The following is a 21383-nucleotide window of genomic DNA, read 5'->3' as shown; positions in this document are numbered from 1 at the left end:
ATTTTTCGCAATTAAGGAATCGCAAATGACAACGTTGATGCATCTAGGGGTAAGTGTGTTGATTTGTTTTGATGATATTCCAAAATAGGTGTCTTATTTGTGCCTTCATTACTGCTGATGTATTCTGAAATATTTGTTTGATTCATTTACCGGTATTAACATTTTGGTGTGTGCTAGATTTTGTTATGTGATAGAAAAAATTACATTCTATAGCAAGATTGTCACATGGTTCACTTTACAAAATCCTCTCATGTTGCAATCAGAGAAAGAAAACTAAACACCAATCTCCCTTTAAAACAAATAAATAGCAATTTGCCAGAAGGCAAAGTCTGAAATTTGACCCCTGTTTTAAATAAAAACAGCCAATGTGACAAGATAAAAAGACCTCTTTGCTGCTCATTTGATTTCTGAACTCCAGCACTATAAGTATAATATAGAAAGGTAGGAGGCAGGAAACCGTTTCGAAGAAATACTGAGTGTTTGCTGCAGCAGTTGATTCGTGAACAAGCATACAAGGGAAACAGCTGAAAACATATGCACTCTCATGGACTGACTCATGAAAAAGAAAAAGAGTTCCAGTAAAGCGAGCACTCATGGAAGTATAAAAGGAAGCAATTCAGAGGGGTGGCAAAATGGCTTTGCTGCACATTTTGGACAAAAATATATTGGATGACCTAAAACATAGTCAGCGAATTGAAAGCAGGCAAATATGCATTACAAAACACAAAACCAGTGGTATACAATCAGTTCAATGCATTCGTAGGTACGTCTTCAGGATGTTCCCAACAGAGCAAGGTGTGTTATATAGTGCAAATTAATTTACTACCACAATGACAACACATGGCAAATATTACTAGTACTAAGTGCAAGTCCAGTGTTGATACAGATCATCTCCTTGGGGGTTATTTAGAGGTTGGAACATATGGAATATCCACCAAAAAGTGAAGGATGTCCCATCCATCCTATTTAGATTATAGTGAAGAGTGTACACTCAAATAGGGGCGACACCATAAATCGCCTTTGATCGCCTTTGATGAGCACATAGCACTTTGTCCTCTGGAGAGCCCACAAACCTGATGTTTAACTGATCCTGCATCCATGACCAGCACGTTGCACTTTATTTGTCAGGAGAGCCTGGATACTGCGTGACTTAAATGCCCCTGCCCCCGCAACGAAGACTGCATCTACCATAGCGTGTTGCAGCAGGAGCCGCACGCGTCATAGAACTCGCAGCAGGGGGCTCATATAACTAGCCTAACCCACCGTTGGGCAGGATGTGCACGGGCGCGCCGGGCGAAGCCCAGGCCAAGGACAGACCCGTCTGTGCCCGTCAGAGCCCAAAGGAGGCTGAGCTGGGCCATACTATTGATATTGCTGTATCAGCGCATTATAGTAACCTGTAAGAACTTGTTTGATTGATGGACTTGGTCATATGAAGGTATAGTGTTATCAATTTCCTACTGACTCCAATCTTTAACTACATCTAGAATGAGTAAACTAAAGACAGGAGTGAATGGTGGGGTTGTGGGCACATTGGATGCCTTCCTTTTGAGAGCAGAATCTGGACTAATACACAAAATAGAGCTTACAGAGCGCAGGCTCTCATTAGAGCCACACTTATAACATACAGCTTTGATTCATAACATACCAACTACCCCCCCCCCTTGTGTGGTCCTCTGGAGGCCTCTAATACTCAACCTAATGAAGAACAGTTGACTGACCTAAACCGCAAGACTACTACTACATCTAAACATGCGAATAGCCCACAGGAGATTATACCAAACACTAGGGGGCAGAAATTAAAAGCGTCTCAAAGTAACATAGCTGAGCCGCCCTCAAAGAAAAGAAAGGGACAGGATTTTTCAAAAAAACAAGCCGAACCTAGGGAGACTAGACGTAAATCTAATCTAAATTAAAGAGATACTGGACAGGGGTTCACTAAAACCTCCCTAGCCAGTGATAGTGTAGCTGGAAACCCCTCCTGGTTGCACAAGGCCGAGTTCTGGGACAGACTGGGGACAAAGGTCTCTAGCTTACTGGACCCATTATTACAGAAGATGACTTTAATTGAGGATAGACTCACTAAGCTAGAGCAGCTTATTAACATCACCCCTATTCAATACCCACTCGCAACTCAAAACAGGCGGGGTGTAGGCATTGGGACTTGTGAATTAACAGGAAATGAACACTGCTTGAGCACCGCTGCAAACATAGCCATCAAACCCATTGGAGTCAGCAACTCAACTCAAGCGTGCTCATTTCCTTCTCTATCCTTAGTTGACGCTAACTTAACTTTGGAACCCTCCATGCCCTTATTCGAGTAAATGGTTCTTTAACTGCTAAAAGGGCCACCAGGCCTAGGGCAGGGATAAGATCTGTACATACACAGTCAGGACAGACACCCAAATATGATTCTGCTTTAAAACCAGATTTGAACTTACACCTTCCCCCAGAAGTAACTCCATATGTGATTATTTTGTCAAACATCCCGATACTTCCTCCTGATGTACAGGAACATTGGTCCACCTTACAGAACAAGTCATTACATCTATTAAGTACCAGGATTGGTATAAATTTCATTCTTTTTCCGGAATTTAAAATGGCACAGAGAGTAGCTTGGGTTGGGAATTCAATAAAGACCCTACAGGGTGACTGTGTGGTTCTAACTTTTTTAAATCCCCCGGGCTGGTGCGACATATCATAGAAAGGGCTGGTAGCCAACACTTCATGCCCAACGGTATAAACAGCTTACCCTTGGTCTTTTTTTTATCTTCCCTCCAGAGACCCCTGGTACAATCAGAAGTCAGGGTTACCTATCGGAAATGGGCAGCCTGGTTGGGAGATCCCACCAAGCAATTGGTATGAAGTCTTAAACTCTCTGGAAGAACTAGACTGACTGCACAACATAGCAATACACCCCTTAACTGACAATTTTGAAGATAAGAGGCCCTGAGGGCATATGACGCAAAATAGTGATTACCACTCTGTACTATCTTACCCAGTTACACATACTCCTACGTCACCCGGTGCCCTTACTGATGTAGGGACAGAGGGCAGGGAGCCCACAAAATTGACCCTCGGTAGACCCCCGGAGGAAGATGAATCAACTCTCCTGATCAGATTATTAGTACTGATGATTCCCCTCTTTTTGGTATGGCAGCACTAGCTAATCCCTTTGAGGGGACTAAAGATTTATGTCAACTTGTCTCCTGGAATATTGCGGGATTAAGGGCCAAGTTGACAAACCCCATTTGGTGGGATTTGATAAAAAACATTGATGTACTGTGTCTTCAGGAAATTTGGGTCAAAGATCCTATCCGTATTAATGGATTTAAAACTTTCCCCACTCCAGCTCGAGGGCCACTGTGCAGCACTATGGGAGGGCTCAGCACCTATATATCCAATAACTTAAAAACAAAAGATATTGTGCTAAAGGTTGAGGAAGTTCATTATCAATTGCTTAAAGTTGATATGGATAAGAAGAATTGCCTTGCCTGGTCAATTTCTATAACAATATTTTGCACGCTAATGTGAACTATGAATTGAAAAAGCTCGACTGTGATATAAAAAATATGTGTGGTAACTTTTATAAAGATGTTATGGTAATTGTGGTAGGTGACTTTAATTGTGCCTTCTGTCAAAATGCTGATGGAAAAAACTGTGGCTTTCTAACTGGAAGATGGGCCTAGTAATACTCATTTTTGTCACTCCTTTCTGGGGGACATATATAATCAATTGTTTTTTTGGCAATAATATAGGATTTGCTAATGAGCTATGTTTCATTCCTCTGCCTATGAGTCACGCCTTTAGTGGAAGGGGCTTATTTACTACTATTGATTATATCTTGGTATCTAACAATTATGCACCCAGACTTCATAAGTTTTGTATTGACAATACCTCACTGAGTGACCATTTCCCCTTGTGCCTTTTTCTTTCCTTGCTGGAAGGTAGTTTTGATAGACACGATAATATGGATCATGTCTTAACTAACATCAAACTCAATCGTGTAAATGGATACACCTTGTGATGGGACATGGTGTGCCATTTACTAATCACTAAAAAAGTGATCTACAAATGTAATCGGGCCTTTGAGATCTGCCTGAGTGATACAGCCTGCCCAGATAGCATTTTGACCTCTTTTCAAAAAATAACAGGTGGTTTAAGGGAGGCATTAAGGGCTCATAAATCTAGAAAATGGAAATCACAGGGATAGTCTGATCAGAAATGTACTTGTTCCTACACAGATTTTAAAAAACATACTATGTAAGATCCCCCGAAACCGAGTAGAAGTGAGGCATGCAAGAGGGGTGTGTAGGTCAGCCATTAAAGAAAGAAAACTGATTTTGTGGAATGAAGCATGGGAAGCTTTGCACACTCCCTCTCTCGCGGGAGACAGTGTGACTTTTTGGAAAATCATGAAATTGTCTTTCTTGATGCCTGTAGGTGGCTCGCAATTGAAATCGCTATTAGCAAAGAGGAATGGATTAACCATTTCTCAAGGATCTTTAGTGACGGAGGTAGTGCTGAGAATAGGCAGGAGGGTACTATCCGGACCCCTCTGATTCAGTACTCTATTGTCCAATTTTTCGGGCAATATCTATGAGCAAGGGAGGAAAGGCGCGAGAACTGTACGGGGTTCTGGTTGATCTGTTTAAGTCAGGCTTGACCTTATGGGGTCCACTTGTAACCCAGGTTATTAACGCCAGTGTCTCCACACCCTTCCCCCCTACTTTGGCTGAGTCAACAATAGTGGCAATTTTTAAAAAGGGGAACCGTCAGGATCCCGGATGTTATAGGCCCATTTAACTATTGGATGCCATTACAAAGTCTTTTTAATTTGGCAAGGTACTGAGGAAACACTATTGGACACCATACAACATCTAAATCAAGTGAACCCAAGGATTCAATTTACACATAAAATTGATCATCACACGATGGATTTTTTAGATGTGAGGATAAATAAACACCCTAAGGGTTTCAATACAGAACTATACACTAAATCTACAGATCGAAACAGTGCACTGCACTATACCAGTTTCCACCCAAGTCCACTAGTGAAGAATCTTCCAGTTTCCCAATTCATTCGCATTAAGAGGATTTGTTCACAAACCACAACATGTGATTCTAACATTGAAAGGTTTGTTCGAAGATACCAAGAACGTGGATATCCCACGCAAATAGTGGAATACAGCAGAGAGAGAGTCCAACAAATGGACAGACAAACACTGTTCCAACCAAGACCCTCAACTCACCAGGATAGATTAGTATTCGTGTCAAAATTCACTACACTATCGACGAGAATAAAATGGATCATCAATCAAAGGTGGGAACTTTTATCCACAGAGAAGGAATTTAATGGTATATTTTCACAACAACCCATGTATGCGTACACGAGAGGTCCTAACATCAGACAAATATTAAAACGAACCTCATTGGATAACCGCAGGACCGACCACAAGGGTACCGTACGTTGTCAGAACTGCACACATTGCAATAACGTAATTACAGGCAACACCTTCACGCACCCAACCACCGGCAAAACCATAAAATTGAGACACACCAGTAATTGCAACGTTCAAAATGTGGTATATGGGATTAAATGCTCATGTGGAAAGATGTATGTGGGCAAAACTGAGCGGAAGATCAAAACCAGATTAACTGAGCACAAGAGCAGAATACGTAGCCAGCACTTATCATCACCACTTGCTACTCACTGGGAGGAAGCCAGTCATAAGATTTCCCAACTACGGATCTTCATCATAGAAAAAGTGGAGATTAAACCTGGCATTGACAACAGACAGAGGCTCCTACAACGAGAGCTATATTGGATTAAACAATTGCAGACAATGCACCCAACTGGGTTAAATGACAGATATGATTTATCGTGTTACCTTTAGAATAAATGAGGCAGATTGTCTAGTGACCTAGCGTCTAGTATAGTTCAATAACTAATATTAACACCTTGAGAATAGCATTACGGATATGAAAATCATCATTAAGATAGTAAGAATAGATGGGATTTTGTGATTTCTAACTGTACATTCTATTCAGTGAATTACACATGTTATACTTTGTATGACTGCACAACATTGACATTGAAAATATGTTAGTACATAGATTAACATCGATTTTATTGTCAATCTTTCTAGTACATTAACATACATCTGCACATACGTTAATATTGGGTAGCACACAATTAATGCTAATTCTTGATAAAGAACCTTAGTAACACAGCAAGCCTGCACCTATCCAATTATTTACATTGAACCCGGAGCCTTATGCCTTTCTGAATAATATGAAGCGTGAACACCACACACGTTTTTTACATCGTTCCGTTCTATATATAAAATTAAGATCGAGCAGTTGGTGCCGTATAATCACTCTAGGAGTATGATCAGAGGATAACGTTATATTACGTAGAAATTAGCACAAAATCATAAGACCGTTGCACATTACAAAATGGCGCTTTGAAATATCCCCCGGTTTAGGTGCATATTCCCGTATAACGTATAAATCATTCCAGGAGTATTCTTATTCGTATTCTTATTTATTAATCCAAGCACAACATTATATTCTGTAGAGAGAAGTACAATTCTATAAGAATATTGTACACTACAAAATGGCGCTTTGAGACACCACCCGTTTCAGTTACATATTCAGGCTCGAGAACGCCGTTTGTGTCTAGCACGTGGCGCGAACCATAGAATGGTAAATATGAGTAAGACGCCGTGAGATCGCTAACTACACCAGTAGAACTCAACCCGAGCATTTGATTTAGAACAGCGACGGCAGTAACTACAGGTATTTTTACTTCATTAGACTTATCCCATTTGTAGATAGAATCGGCAACAACAGCAATCCGATACTTAAAGCAATTGGTTTACTCTTTTTGTAGGAAGAGAATATTCATTCAACAGGTATGTCTTTTCTACCCGACGGTCAGGACAAATATCTAATCGTGATTTCATACATATATCTAAACGCCCTATTATGCATTTACAGGTCGTTATAACCAGTCAAGATAAGGTAGGACCTGTCATTTATTTTTTACAATTATTCATCCACTGACATTAAGGAAAGATTACAATTAACCGCCGGGCTTTAATATAACTTCTTCCCATAGAACATCAAGTCCCAGAAATCATTGGGTAAGCATGAAGTTATGGCTCTTATGACTTAGATCTTACATTGTATTTTCCAAAATATAACATTAGGTGTCGTGGTTTTTATTTCAGCTGACTGATCACGCAAATTACATAGAGAGGTATGAAATGGAATTATTTACAAGTAATCACTCCCATGGCACACGTTAAACAAAACACATTCACACATTCTGTTGTTTATTTTTTTTTTCAGATCATCCCCTGATGAAGGCACTATTCAGTGCCGAATTGCATTGGGCAGGAATTGATCAAATGTGAAATGTTAAAAGTCATGATTGGTTATAAAGTGTTATTACAGTGAATATTGTATAATGTATTGAAAAATATTGTGGAAATTTATTGATCATATTTGTACAAAGATTATGAAATGTAATACAAGTTGATTGATTGAAGATAATCAGATTATGATAATAAATAACTGATTGACAATTGTATACAAAGCTGAAAGTGCATAATTAATTAAGGTGTAGGACAACACCATGTGCACAGTACGCAACTAGATGAGAGTTGATCCCATCATAACCAGTGAATTAACCACAGGCGTGACAAACCTGAATAGTTGCAGCACCATTAGATTAGAGTGAAAATATTAGTTTAAATTGGAGTGCTCCTCACACACCCCTAAACTGATTACAAAGTTAGTGGCACGTTAGTTAGACTTAGAACGTTTGCATGTGTGGGTAGAAAACAACAAAGTCCTCTCTGACCTCCAATATGGCTTCCGTGAAGGGCTGGGGACCGTAGAGCAGAGTCTGAATTTGTTAATTCTGGTAGGAAAGTATGCAAGGGCAAACAAGGGGAGATTGTTCTTAGCCTTTGTGGACCTCACCGCAGCCTTCGATTCAGTAATACATGCAAAGCTGTCGGAGTTCCTCGAGGTAAGGGGGTGGACCCACACATTTTCTACTTTCTGCAATGATTTTACAATGACGCACAGACATGAGTTAAATTCGGTCTGGGGGCAATTGCACTGCCCCAATCTCCCAAAGGAAGGGGGTCAGGCAAGGTTGTGTGCTGGTCCCCTTGCTTTTCAATCTTTACGTTAACGGATTGGGAGGCGCACTGCTTAAAGACAATAAAGATTTCCCCCAGATAGCTGGGCGCCCCATACCTGCCCTTCTTTACGCGGAGGATGCCATCTTAATGTCACGCACAAAAGTAGGTTTGCAAAGGGTCTTGGATAGTTTCTTTGGTTTTATGAGTAATCTTGGCTTGAGAGTAAATACATCCAAGACCTTTATAATGCAGTGTGGTCGGGCAGTCGGAGATGTAGGGACATGTATGCAGATGGTCAGAATAGTCTATAAAGGGATTTTCTTACCTGGCATTACTTTTCCACCAGGATGATTCTTGGACCTAGGCCATATTAGGTAAGAAATAAGTTTTTTCGAGAATTGCTACTGCGCTCGCTTATTTTAGTAGAAAGCTAGGCAGGAGGCCCCTGTGGAGCTCCTGCAGATGTATAAAGTGAAAAGGCTTACCAGAGTCTTGTATGGGGCAGGGTTCTGGGGTTTTACAGATACACATTCCATACAAGTAGTGGAAAATGTGTTTCTGAAATTTCTATTGTCCGCTCCAAGTAGCTCTTCCACATACGCTTGTCATGCTGAGCTGGGTCTACCCTATATCTCTGATCTAAAGAAATTGGAGCCCATTCTAATATGACACAAGATCTGGTCTAAAATGGAGCCCTTACTAAATAGGGACATCCTAACAGATTGCTTAACACTGGAAGGGGCTTCAAAAATCCCATGGTTAAGGTATGTTCGAGATTTAACGAAGGACCTTGGCCATCTGGAATACTTTACCAAACCAAATAGCATGTTATCTGAAAAATAGAAAGAACCTAAAAAAAGAGGGGCTTTTGTTGTTGGATTCATTAAGATTGTCGGGCGAGATTGTCAAGCCCAGAGTACAGCAAAATCAAATGATCTTAACCTGTTTCACCATCCAACCTTACTTAACTGTTGTACCTGGACTTTATGACAGGTTTCTATTGAAACGATTTAGGTTCAGAATATTCCACAGAATTGTATGCTTCCCAAAAATGTATGCCTGGGACCGGGAATTGAAATTGTGCCCATGTGATAATGTTTCTGGTCAATCCACCATCCATGTACTTTTATTTTGTAAATTCTATAGTGATTTAAGAAAAACATGGAATGTCCCAACTTTAAAAGCCCAGGGGATCAGACAGTGTCACCCGGCGTTTATTGGTTTACAATATCTAGGTAATGTGCACTTGGTTTGGAGAATATCAATCTTTTTTTAAAAAGTTGGTCATCTAAGGAAAAGTCTCAGTACATGACTTCAGATGCTTCTTCCGTCACCATATATGTATGTTCTCTTTTTAATTATTGTATGAACTAACAGCTGATTTATATTCTGATGCATATTTGATTTTTTTAAACTAATATTTTTATTATGTAATATTCTTATGTTTTTTATCTGCTTTTATGGTTGTTTGAATTATCAATCGAATAAAGCTGTGAACACTCAAATAGGATGGGCATGACAGCCACCAAAATTTTATCTGACTGACTTCTTGAATCCTCCAAACTCTAAATAACCCTCAAGTCCTCATGTTGCTCCATTGGCACATAATAGCTCAATGTTAGCTTATGCTTTTAGAAATTTGAAAATTGGGTGCAAAAATGTTGACAAAACTGTAAGTTAGGATTCTGTCTTTTATAACATGAGACTTCCATAATTTGTATTGGTGTTGACTAATTTAGAGTGCTAGTTGTTCCAATAAGTAGTTTCACCAGGGATTTACCAATCGTGACCATTGTTTCAAAGAATATTCATACTCTGCTGGAAACCTCAAACCATCTCCTTTTTATTGCCTGTTTTCAGAATTTTAGTCCAAACTCTACACATTGAAGTTCTTTTTTTCCATTTGATTGAAACATACACATGTTTACCAACTAAATTTGCTGAAGATGAATTTGGTTGTTGATTTGTTTGCTATGTTTAAAGAGTACAGCTAACTGCACAAGAGTGTTAAAGTATTTTTAAAGTCTATATTTTTGTGCAACAAGTAATAATGAGTATGATTTTTAAGTTGCAATACGCAAATGGCGCATTAATATAATTACAGTTCAAATGAGTTTATTATGAGGTTTTCAATTGTGTTTAACATGAATTAGTTATGCCAAATGTAAGTGAAAACTCAATTTTGGAAAAAATAGATGCTGCTTCTGTCATTTACACCTGTATTCACCACCACCAATCAGGTTCCCCTGTGCATCTTCTCTCTCCTGCAAGAACGGAGATAGCTGATGATGTCATGTTTTTCTCAGAGTTATGAATGTTAGGCTTACTAATGAAACGTTTATTCTTCTAGACATGTTTACACACTCAATGTATTTTCAACTGTACTTCTGCCAGAAAAAGCGAGTTTTGTTCATTTTTTGAACTGGTATTATCAAAATGTTTTATATTTTATTCAGTATAACTAGAAAAAGTGTCCGGGGGTCTGTAGAGAAACTACGAATCTTACTATAGAGACATCAAAAAGAAAAGTTATGTGATAGTTAAAGTGATGTGACTATGTGTCATGCTGCACGCAAATTCCCATATTTGGAAAAAGTGCCCATCAGTTCCCGCCTGGTTCCGCCCTACATCATTTGGGCTATCCTTACCCAGGAGAAAGTGCAGTATGTCTATCAGTGTAGTATTGATAGATCAACTTCAGAAAATATCTAAAGTTGTGCTGGTAGGACTGCTAAATTGTCTACTGCGGGTAACTGAATTAGAGTGCCAAATTGAATGTGTGAAAAATAGTGCAATAATAAAATTAGGTAGTTATTGAGTGGATACAAAAAATATTTTATTAGATTCCCTCAAAACTCCCAATATTAAAATGTGAAAAAACAAACAGATTTAACATAATATCTGTTAATCAGTAGGGTCAACATGTCTCAGCAAAAGTGACTCTAAATATGTCACTGCTTTCTTCAGGACCTAGATGTATATGGCTATTGTATAAAGAAAAGGAAAAATATCACCTGTATATTTTTCTTGAGTTCATTCAATCTTCTCTACTGTAATTGGTGAAAAAGAAAACATGTGCACATACAAATGAGAAACAAAGTAGAAACGTAGAAAGGCAATTGTGAGTTGTTTTGCCACATATTAGATACTTGATTTGATCTATACAAGTTCTAATCTATACAAGATTGGTCACAATATCACCATATGCTTACAACTGAATTTCCAGTCACCTTACCAAAATTTTGTAGGAGGAATAGCATCACCCCACCTGGCTGTTGCTCAGGTAAGAGGAGCACCGCTCTAGTAAAAAACACAGAACATAACACTTGAACTCACACCAAAAGGCCACGTGTCTTACACAGACCCAATTCATTATTGCATTTATCATGTTTTTTGTGTTCAAAAGAAACACATGTCAACCGCATGTACCGCTGTTGTCTATTGTTAATAATGATATCTGAAGCCGAGGAGTATTAAAGATTTTTCACGCATATCCTCGATTATTCAGATGAGAATCGGCCAAGATGTTTCGCTTTTGGCAATTAAAGCAGCACGCTCTATCGGGGTCCCAGCCGGAAACACCCAATATATAGTGGTATTGCGCACTAGTTAATCAGTCACCATTCATAACCTCTAGCTGCATTACAAGCTCTAATGTATTTAAAGTTAGCGAGCAGAGCGTTTTGAAGCAGTTATTTGAGCCAGATGCTTTGTTGTATTACTCGCTCCTGCAACGATTGTCTTAGCACATTTGGAATTTAAAGCAGCACGCTCTATCGGGTTCCCTGCCGGAAACGCCAAACATATAGTGGTATTGCGTACCAGTTGGTCAGTCACCGCTCTTAACCTCTAGCTGCATTGCAAATTCTAGCCGCATTGCAAGCTCTAATGTATTCATAGTTAGCGAGCAGAGCGTTTTGAAGCAGTTATTTAAGTCAGATACTTTGTTGTATTACGCGCTACTGCTACGATTGACTTAGAGCATATCGTACGTTCCCCAAATGAGAACCCGATTGTTTTAAGGTATTCTGCGCTAATCGGTCAGCGTTGTTTGCTTACCTTCCCATCGGTACACCGAGCGTCCCTCTGGGCAATCTGGGGGGGCGCCGGTGTACTGGTAAGGAGCCATTTTGATCCTCCGGGTGTCATGTGACTCAAATGAGCACGTGACCTAGTGGACTACAAACCAAAGCAAGAATCATGGGAATTGTAGTTCAATTATGACCCCCCTGGGGTCATGTGACTCGATTAAGCACGTAACCTAGTAGACTACAAACCAAAGCTAGAATTATGGGAAATGTAGTTCGATTTAAAAAGAAGGGGTTAAACGTGGGTTTTTGTGAAATGCATAACTATAGGGCCTATGAATGGGCTTTGCAAGTGCGGGGAGGAGATTTTCTCAACATTAGTGACGCTCCTTTTCAGCGCAATGGTGTAAACTTATAGTGTAAAGAATTAGCTTCCAAGAGGCTTGTTTACACTATGGTCCTATAACTTAGCAACCAGTAATTTCATTTTGCTGTATGATTCAATAAGCTAAGCTACCAGGTTGATAATATGTAACTCATGGATCAACATTAAATTTCAAAAAGCAGTTGTAAATTCAAATTCAAAGCTGGTTTTGTCTGAGCAATTACGTTGGACTCTTAAGAATTGCCCAAACGGCAAATTATTTCTCAATGATCTAGGATGACAACTCTCATAACTGAGAAGAGAGTTCCGGGCCATCAGTTTTTTGTACAGTTCTGAATGGAGCCCGTCTGGTTTCACAGTGATCAGAAGATCTAGAAAGGGTAATTCAACTTTGTTATGTTCTACTGTGAATTTCAAATACGGATTCTGAGCATTGAGCCACTGATGGAAAAGCAAGAGATCATCCAAAGTTCCATGCCAAATTACTAAAATATCATCAATATATCGCTTCCATGTACGAAGCGATTGATGAAATGGATTGTCAGATGTTAATACAATGCTCTGCTCGAAATTGTGGACATATCAATTCACCAGACTCAGCGCGAAAACGCTGCCCATGCTAGTTCCAGCAATCTGGAGGTACAAGGAATCTTCAAATTTGAAATAGTTTTCTCTCATGGCTATTTTAGCCAGAGTCATAATGAAAGAGACGGGAGTGATAGTAGATGGTTCGTTCTCTTCGAGTAGCTGTCTCACCACTTCCAAAGTTTCTGTTTGTGGGATTGAAGTATATAATGATTCCACATCGAAGGAAACTAGGATATCTGTGGATTGGTCAAATTCAATTTCTGGTAAAAGTCTCAGAACATCGGTCGTGTCTTTCAGGTACGTTGGCATTTTCCTGACCATAGGATTGAGAAAGTGGTCTACGAAAGTTGATAAAGGTTCAAGGAGAGAACCAATCCCTGAAATTATTGGTCGTCCTGGAGGGGGACGTTGAGGCTTCTGTACCTTCGGCAAGGTGTAAAAATAAGGTACCATTGGATTGTAGTTTCTCAAATAAGCAGCCTCATTCGGGGTGATCCAGCCTTCGCTGACACCTTCTTCAACTAAATTGCCTATGATGTTTTTCAACCGTTCTGTAGGATCAATAGATAATAGAGTGTAGGACCTGGTGTCCTGTAGTTGGCGTAGGCACTCCTCTCTATAGGTGGTGCTATCTTGTAGAACGATAGCACCACCTTTATCTGCAGGTTTTATCGCAATCTTGTCATTTGATGTCAATGAACGTAGTGCATTTTGTTCTTTCTTGGGTAAGTTCACAAATGAGTTTTTCTTCGACTGGAAAAGTAAGGTTAAATCATTTTCAATTGCTTTCTCAAAAGCAATGACTTTGGCTGGTATTCCAGTGAGAGGAGGAATGAATGTTGATGGTTTCTTTAGACCCGTATTGGTGTTGACTAAGTCTGGTGATACTTCAGGTTTCTTAGCAAAGAAGAAGTGTAATCAAATTTTTCTGAAAAATGTGGCCATTTCCATTCGGGCCAAAAAGGGGTCACCTTCTTGTGTTGTGACAAAACCCAACACTCTGTTGAGGAGAGCTTCTTCAGTGTCTGATAAATTGTAGGAACTTAAGTTTATCACAAGACTGTCTCGTTGCTTGTCCCTGCCGCCTCCTGGGGTATTTTCTTGCCATTCCTCAGATCCATCGTGGATGTCTGTGGAGGATTGGTGGACCCGTCGATTGAATCCCGGTCTTTTGCGTCCTGTAGTTCCTCTCTGGCCACGCCCTAAAAAGGCTGCATATTAGGATCATAATGGAACTGAGGAGGACCAAATTGTTTGAAATAGAGGGGAGAAGTTAGATCGCGAGATCAAAAGGGCACCAATTACCACTCAAGGGAGTGGAAGGTCCAGTCTCAGTGTGTGCCCGTAGCAATGGTTGCAACAAGGGGGGTACTGGACTGTTCCTGAGCGTGACTAGAGGGAAGATTAGTTGGCGTGACCAAAGGTGTGGATTTGACACCCAAGGGCATCCATTTTGTTGGATGGATTGGCCTCACACACCCCGAAGGATGTCATGCTTCATCATCGGCGGTTGCTCCTCGTCGGGGAGGCGGTGCAATCCCCGACGGGCTCACCTCAAAGAGGGGCTCTTTGGCGGAGATCTTTTTCCAACTGCCTTATGGTGAGGTGCGGGTGTGTGGGCAGGGTGGTGTGTGGTGGTGAAAAAGGGATATTAAAATGTAGCTAAGGGTACCTAGAACGAACTTTATTCAGGGGGTCCCTCGCTGCAGTTAAAAACAGGGGGCTAGCTCACTAGGAGACAACGAGTAAATTCAGGTGAACCTAGATGAGGCTAGTAGTGTACAACGGTCGACATGTTTCTCGCGGTGGGCTGTAGTAACCCGCGATTCATCAGGACCTAAAAAAGGTGATTAAACCACATGCTGGTGTCATGTGTGGGTTTGTGTTTGTATTACCTCTGTGTTGGTTGTCCTATGCCTAAGTATAGAAGAGAGATAAAACAACAATAGTTAAAACAATATGCGTCATTTATACAATATGGTCACGCCAATGGGAAAGAAAAGTGAGCAAGCGTGGCATGCTATAGGTGTACTTGTGTTCAAAGTCACAGTCGATACATGCCTTAGTGGTTAAGTATGCCACCTATCTATAGTATGGCGTTCTCAACAAACACAAAGTGAGTGAAGTGGGTATTTCTGTGAAGTTTGAGGAAGTGGACCAAATTGTCCCATGGGTGGTTGGAAAGGGGGGGCTCCATACATCCAAGGGTTCGGTTGAAACCAGGGAGGCGCTTGGGTTTGATAATTATTCCTCAAAAATCTCCCTTTACCTCTTCCTCTGTTTTTGTTAACCTGGGTCCCTGTGCCTGAACTATCTGAGTCGCTAGACTGATCCTCCGAACTGGAAGTCGCGTAGGTTGATCCACCTTTTCGTCCATTTCTGTTAAAAGGTGTTGGTACGTAAGGCTCGCTGGTATAGGGGTATAATTTTTCGGTTGAGAACCTGGCGAGATCTTTCTTACATTTCTCTAATTTGGCAAAGAGGATGGATTCCTTGAACTCTTTGTTTTGTTTGTTGCTATCATCTTGGTTGGTCTTGAAACCTGTGCCCTTGAGGGTACTTCTAATCTGACCTTCTAGAATTTGAATTTCAATTAATATCTTGTCAGCTACCCTTTAGCAGTTTTTATTATTAGGACTAACCAGTCCCGTGTGCACTTCCAGGCTACCATGGACCAATCTTTTAGGAAGTTTTTGTCCTCTAGAAAGAGCCTTGGGGCATTGGTAACTATTAGGCCAGTTAGTGTGCAATTGCCACGGAGGTATTCAGCCATTGTTATTCCATGGACTATAGTTCTAGAGTGGCTTTTCTTTAACATTAGAATCTTAGCCCAGCCTTCTATGTTGGTGCTGACTGCCACCGGTAGATGTTCTAGGAGGCTGGGATTCTCATTGAGGATGGACTGGATTTCCTCTTCAAAAGCTAGGCCCAGATTTGTGGCCATGGTTGAAAAGGAATTGTGAAAGATTCCGACGACGCGACAAACACTTAGGGTGAGCACAAAGTCAAGTCTGTGAGGACAATCTAGGCGTAGTAAGTGGTAGCAACTCACTTACAATTAATTGTGGACCCGCAGTCACGGCTGCTCAGTAATCAGAAAAAGAACGTTGGAGTGGGGTCCTAGGGCTATTTTAACGACCCAACGGACACATGCCCTACTGACACTGAATAACTAGAAAAAGTGTACGGGGGTCTGGAGAGAAACTACGAATCTTACTATAGAGACATCAAAAAGAAATGTTATGTGATAGTTAAAGTGATGTGACTATGTGTCATGCTGCACGCAAATTCCAATATTTGGAAAAAGTGCCCATCAGTTCCCGCCTGGTTCCGCCCTACATCATCTCCTTACCCAGGAGAAAGTGCAGTATGTCTATCAGTGTAGTATTGATAGATCAACCTCAGAAAATATCCAAAGTTGTGCTGGTAGGGCTGCTAAATTGTCTACTGCGGGTAATTGAATTACAGTGCCGAATTAAATGTGTGAAAAATAGTGCAATGTTAAAATTAGGTAGTTATTGAGTGGATACAAAAATATTTTATTAGATTTCCTCAAAACTCCCAATATTAAAATGTGAAAAAGCAAACAGATTTAACATAATATCTGTTAATCAGTAGGGTCAACATGTTTCAGCAAAAGTGACTCTAAATATGTCACTGCTTTCTTCAGGACCTAGATGTATATGGCTACTGTATAAAGAAAAGGAAAAATATTACCGGTATATTTTTCTCGAGTTCATTCAATCTTCTCCACTGTAATTGGTGAAAAAGAAAACATGTGCACATACAAATGAGAAACAAAGTAGAAACGTAGAAAGGCAATTGTGAGTTGTTTTGCCACATATTAGATACTTGATTTGATCTATACAAGATTTAATCTATACAAGATTGGTCACAATATCACCATATGCTTACAACTGAATTTCAAGTCACCTTACCTAAATTTTGTAGGAGGAATAGCATCAGCCCACCTGGCTGCTGCTCAGGTAAGAGGAGCACCGCTCTAGTAAAAAACACAGAACATAACACTTGAACTCACACCAAAAGGCCACTGTCTTACACAGACCCAATTCATTATTGCATTTATCTTGTTTTTTGTGTTCAAAAGAAACACAGGTCAACCACATTTACCGCTGTTGTCTATTGTTAATAATGATATCTGAAGCCGAGGAGTATTAAAGATTTTTCACACATATCCTCGATTATTCAGGTTTGAATCGGCCAAGATGTTTCGCTTTTGGCAATTAAAGCAGCACGCTCTATCGGGTTCCAACAGCCGAAAACACCGAATATATAGTGGTATTGCGCACCAGTCGGTCAGTCACCATTCATAACCTCTAGCTGGATTACAAGCTCTAATGTATTTAAAGTTAGCGAGCAGAGCGTTTTGAAGCAGTTATTTGAGCCAGATGCTTTGTTGTATTACGCGCTCCTGCAACGATTTTATTCAAACATCTCCGGATGGCAGATGACGAGTTTCTTTCTTAGAATGGGACAGTGCTAATGTATTAAGACATTTATGTATTTACTTCTGATTTGCAAAAGAGTTTTTACATGTGATCATGCTATGATGAATTTGCAGTTTGAGCTAATTTGTAATGCAAGAATTGTGTATAAGAACTCCTTGATTTTGGGGTTGAGTCAGAAGATTTAGAGCTTTCCTAGATGCTAAAAGGGATGCTGACTGACCTTTTCCCGATTTTGCTGCTTATTTGGGGACATTTTGGCATATATGGCATTTATTCTGTCCAGCTCATTTTGGATTTTTGTAATAAATCCCCTTAACTTTTCCTTTTGATCTAGAACTCAGTTATTGAGTGGTACCAGTTACTTATTTAGATACTCTGCTAAACCGATGTCAGGGAGTGTGCCTTTTTGCACATTTATTTACCGCGGGGGACCGTATGAGGTAAAAAAAAAAAAAAATTGGGGGTGATCTAAAATATGGGAGTATATTTTTTACTTCAACAAGAGCACCATACACTGAGGAAGAAGCCAGCAGGGATGTTTATTTTAATTTTCAGACAGGTTCTTTTGCTTTCCTCAGCTCTTCAATCTGAACTTCTCCATTTTCACGCTGACTTTTTCATCGCAGGAAAGGAAGGACGGTGATTTAATTTGAAGCTGTACAGTAAGACTTTTGCTCTGGCAGCCATTGGCAGCCTGCCAGCCTCGAGGCACCCAGCAACGTGAACGGGAAAGAATTTAAGATATCCTATTTAAAGTTATGGGGGCTCAGCCTTATCCCATGATTGGTAGGCAGGCTCTACACGGGCATGCTTTGTGATCTGGAAGGGGGTGTGTAAGCTCTTCACCGCAGAGAGTATTTGACTTGCACACTGAGCTGAGCATTTTATGTGTCAAATTCCTTTGCCATATATGGAGCAAAAATGTCCTTAGCAGCTGCTTTCACGAGGAAGTAACTCTCCTCTCGCTGACTCAGGGCTCCGGCAAACAGATAAATCAGATATACCGAGACAACCCCATCATGAGGGAGGTGATGTGCCCGGACGGCCAGAGCTGCTGACCTTGGTGCTGGGTGACCACATTCTAATCCCCGCGCCGGCTCAACATCCTGTGATTCTGGGCAAGTCACGTCATCTCCCCGGGCCTTAAAAATATAAACAAAAAATGTATTTCACCTTGTGTAATGTCATCTGGTGCTCACGGAAAGCGCTATAATGTCCTTGGCCCATGTTCGCGCTATTTAAAACCGGGGAAGTCATAGTCACCAAGGCGTCATTGTTTCCAGCAGTAAACCCAGGCCTTGATTCACGAGACATTTATGTCAGCGTGCCCGGACCTTGTGTGACAGGTTGTCATTAAATGGATGCGCGACTGCAGGGGCATGTGTACGCATGGCAACACTGTGCATATTTAATTAATGGGTAGTTCCTTCACAGTAGAGCTTGAGCAAACAAAGGTGTTCCTCACAGCAACTGACACTTCTGGTTTAACCAGTGCAAAGTGTATTTTCCACCAGTGCACTGGGTTGGCTTCTTGGCATGCTGCAGTCAACAGAAATAAGAGTCCAGAAACTCAAGAGGATGGTAATAAAGTTAACATTTGTCATACCCTCTCTAGGCTCCTCGTGCAGGTGCAGGTATCGAAATTCCTATTTATGATTCAGAGCTGCCACGAAAATGTGGAAAGGATCAGTGGGCCAGAAAGGAGGATGTATGTGTACCGTGTGTATAATTTTATAGTGGAAATTCAAGGGCAAGCTTTGATGAACTACTTCATCTGTCACTGGAACACAGTGCTGATCATGCTAGGGGCCTGATTTACAAGAAGCCTGGGCCACCGGAGCGTCATGGTGGCGCGGGCCTCTCAGTTATATCTATGAGCAGCCACAGAATTGTTGAAGCCCAATAACTAAAATTCTTTATAAATGATGACACAATCCACTGTCACACTTACCAATCAATACCAGGCCCATAAAACATAGAGAGTGAGGTGAATGGATCATTATGTTGAATGACTTTAAGCAATAAACTATCTACAATAAACAAGACCAGCTTGTCATTTTGAAAAGTTTATTTTTAAAATTCATAATTGAAAAAATCTTTAATAACTCTCTTTATTAAAATCAAGCATTTAGTTTTATTAATTCAAGTCACATAATCATTGGCACAATGTAAGCTGTCAAGTTAGAATTGATAAAAATGATGAACTTAAGAAATCATAAACGTGAACTAAGTGAAAGGAGGCTGTAAGCCATGTTCTTTCAAACCTTCTCCCCACACAAGCTGTGACCTTTGAGGTTGTGACCTGCTGGCCTTCATGGGAGGGGAGTTACACGCGATTTACCTGCAGAGAGACATACACACTCTTTACCTGCAGAGCTTACAGATTCGTAAATTTACCATTGAGCTCTCCACACCCGTGAATCCCATCCAAGGAGTTGGATTTCAGAAATCAAGGGCATGGTTCCCCATGAAAGCCTGTGAACTCCCACATGGCTGTTTGTCAGCATTCCAGACTCATGTCCTTCCCCTTTCCATCATGGAATTTACTCCAGGCAGACTGAGATCAGCCCTGTTTCCTCATCATCTCGGGCATCTATCTGGTGTATAGGAGAACATCTGCTAGGCATCAAATATGTGTAGTGTAGAATATTAAATAGTAGAAATTTAAATCTAGCATTTCATGCCTATTTTTGTAGGTATGCCAGGATTTATCCCAATCCTCATCAGTGGTAGGCTCACCCACACCTTCCACTCAAAAGTGTCGATGTCAACCATATTTTGGTCATGTCTACAGGTCCGCTGCATATTTGGGTAACTGCTCTTCATGAACCACTCAATCCCACCATCTTTAGCAGAGCTGTATGCATGGTTGGGAGGTCCGTTATTCAGCCTGTATTACGTGAAGCAAGGTATTAAAAGTCAAAAACTGCCCCACATGCATATCATGCATCTGCCCTAGCTTCAGAAATGTACAAAAACTTCCCCCAACATCAGGTCTCCCAGAGTTGTCACTAATATTGCATTCCATGTCCCCACCAGTATCCTAGACATTAGCTTGTGGAAAGTTGGTAATGGCCACAAATGTAAATCCTGCCCAAATAAGCCATTGGTTTAGTACGTGCCAACATCCTAGTCATATAAAGCCTGATTATGAGGTTCGTGGTCCTGACCGCCCAAAGACCGCCATATTATGAGTTGAACACAGGTGCCACGGTGTGGTTGCAGCAGTTTTGCAAGGATGGTGAGTGTATTTCCATATCTATCAATGCATGTGTGTACATTTCACCTGCATGTGTCAAACGCACACATATGCATGATACATATGGGAAAATATCACCTACCCATTGCCGGAGTCCGACCCATATGTGGGCAGTCTCAGCAATGTGTACATGGTATGTGTTGGACTTGGCCCTTATGGCAGATTCACCCCTAATCTTTTTGCTTTTAATATGTGATCTGTGTTGATGATTTTTTGGGTCCCTGCGCACTTTTTCCCTGTGTCCCAGAGTAAAATGCGTGCGTGTGGTAAGGCTGGCCTGCCCTCCCATAGGAATGCATGGGGAATGTCTGTGTCCCTGGTAGTTCCTTATGCCAAGGGAGTGCAGGCTCGAGTTTGGTATGTGCGAACTCGTGAGAGTGAATGCTTCGCAATGATGTAAGTGGCATGATTGTGTCTCGTGTGGAAATGCCATTTCTAGGAGTTGGCATATTAGTGTAAAATATGCCTGGAGTGTGATTGGCTGGGGCTGGCTGG

This window comes from Lissotriton vulgaris, chromosome 5 (assembly GCF_964263255.1).
Source record: "Lissotriton vulgaris chromosome 5, aLisVul1.2, whole genome shotgun sequence".
NCBI classification, from domain to species: Eukaryota; Metazoa; Chordata; class Amphibia; order Caudata; family Salamandridae; genus Lissotriton; species Lissotriton vulgaris.
This window is presented reverse-complemented; position numbering follows the sequence as displayed.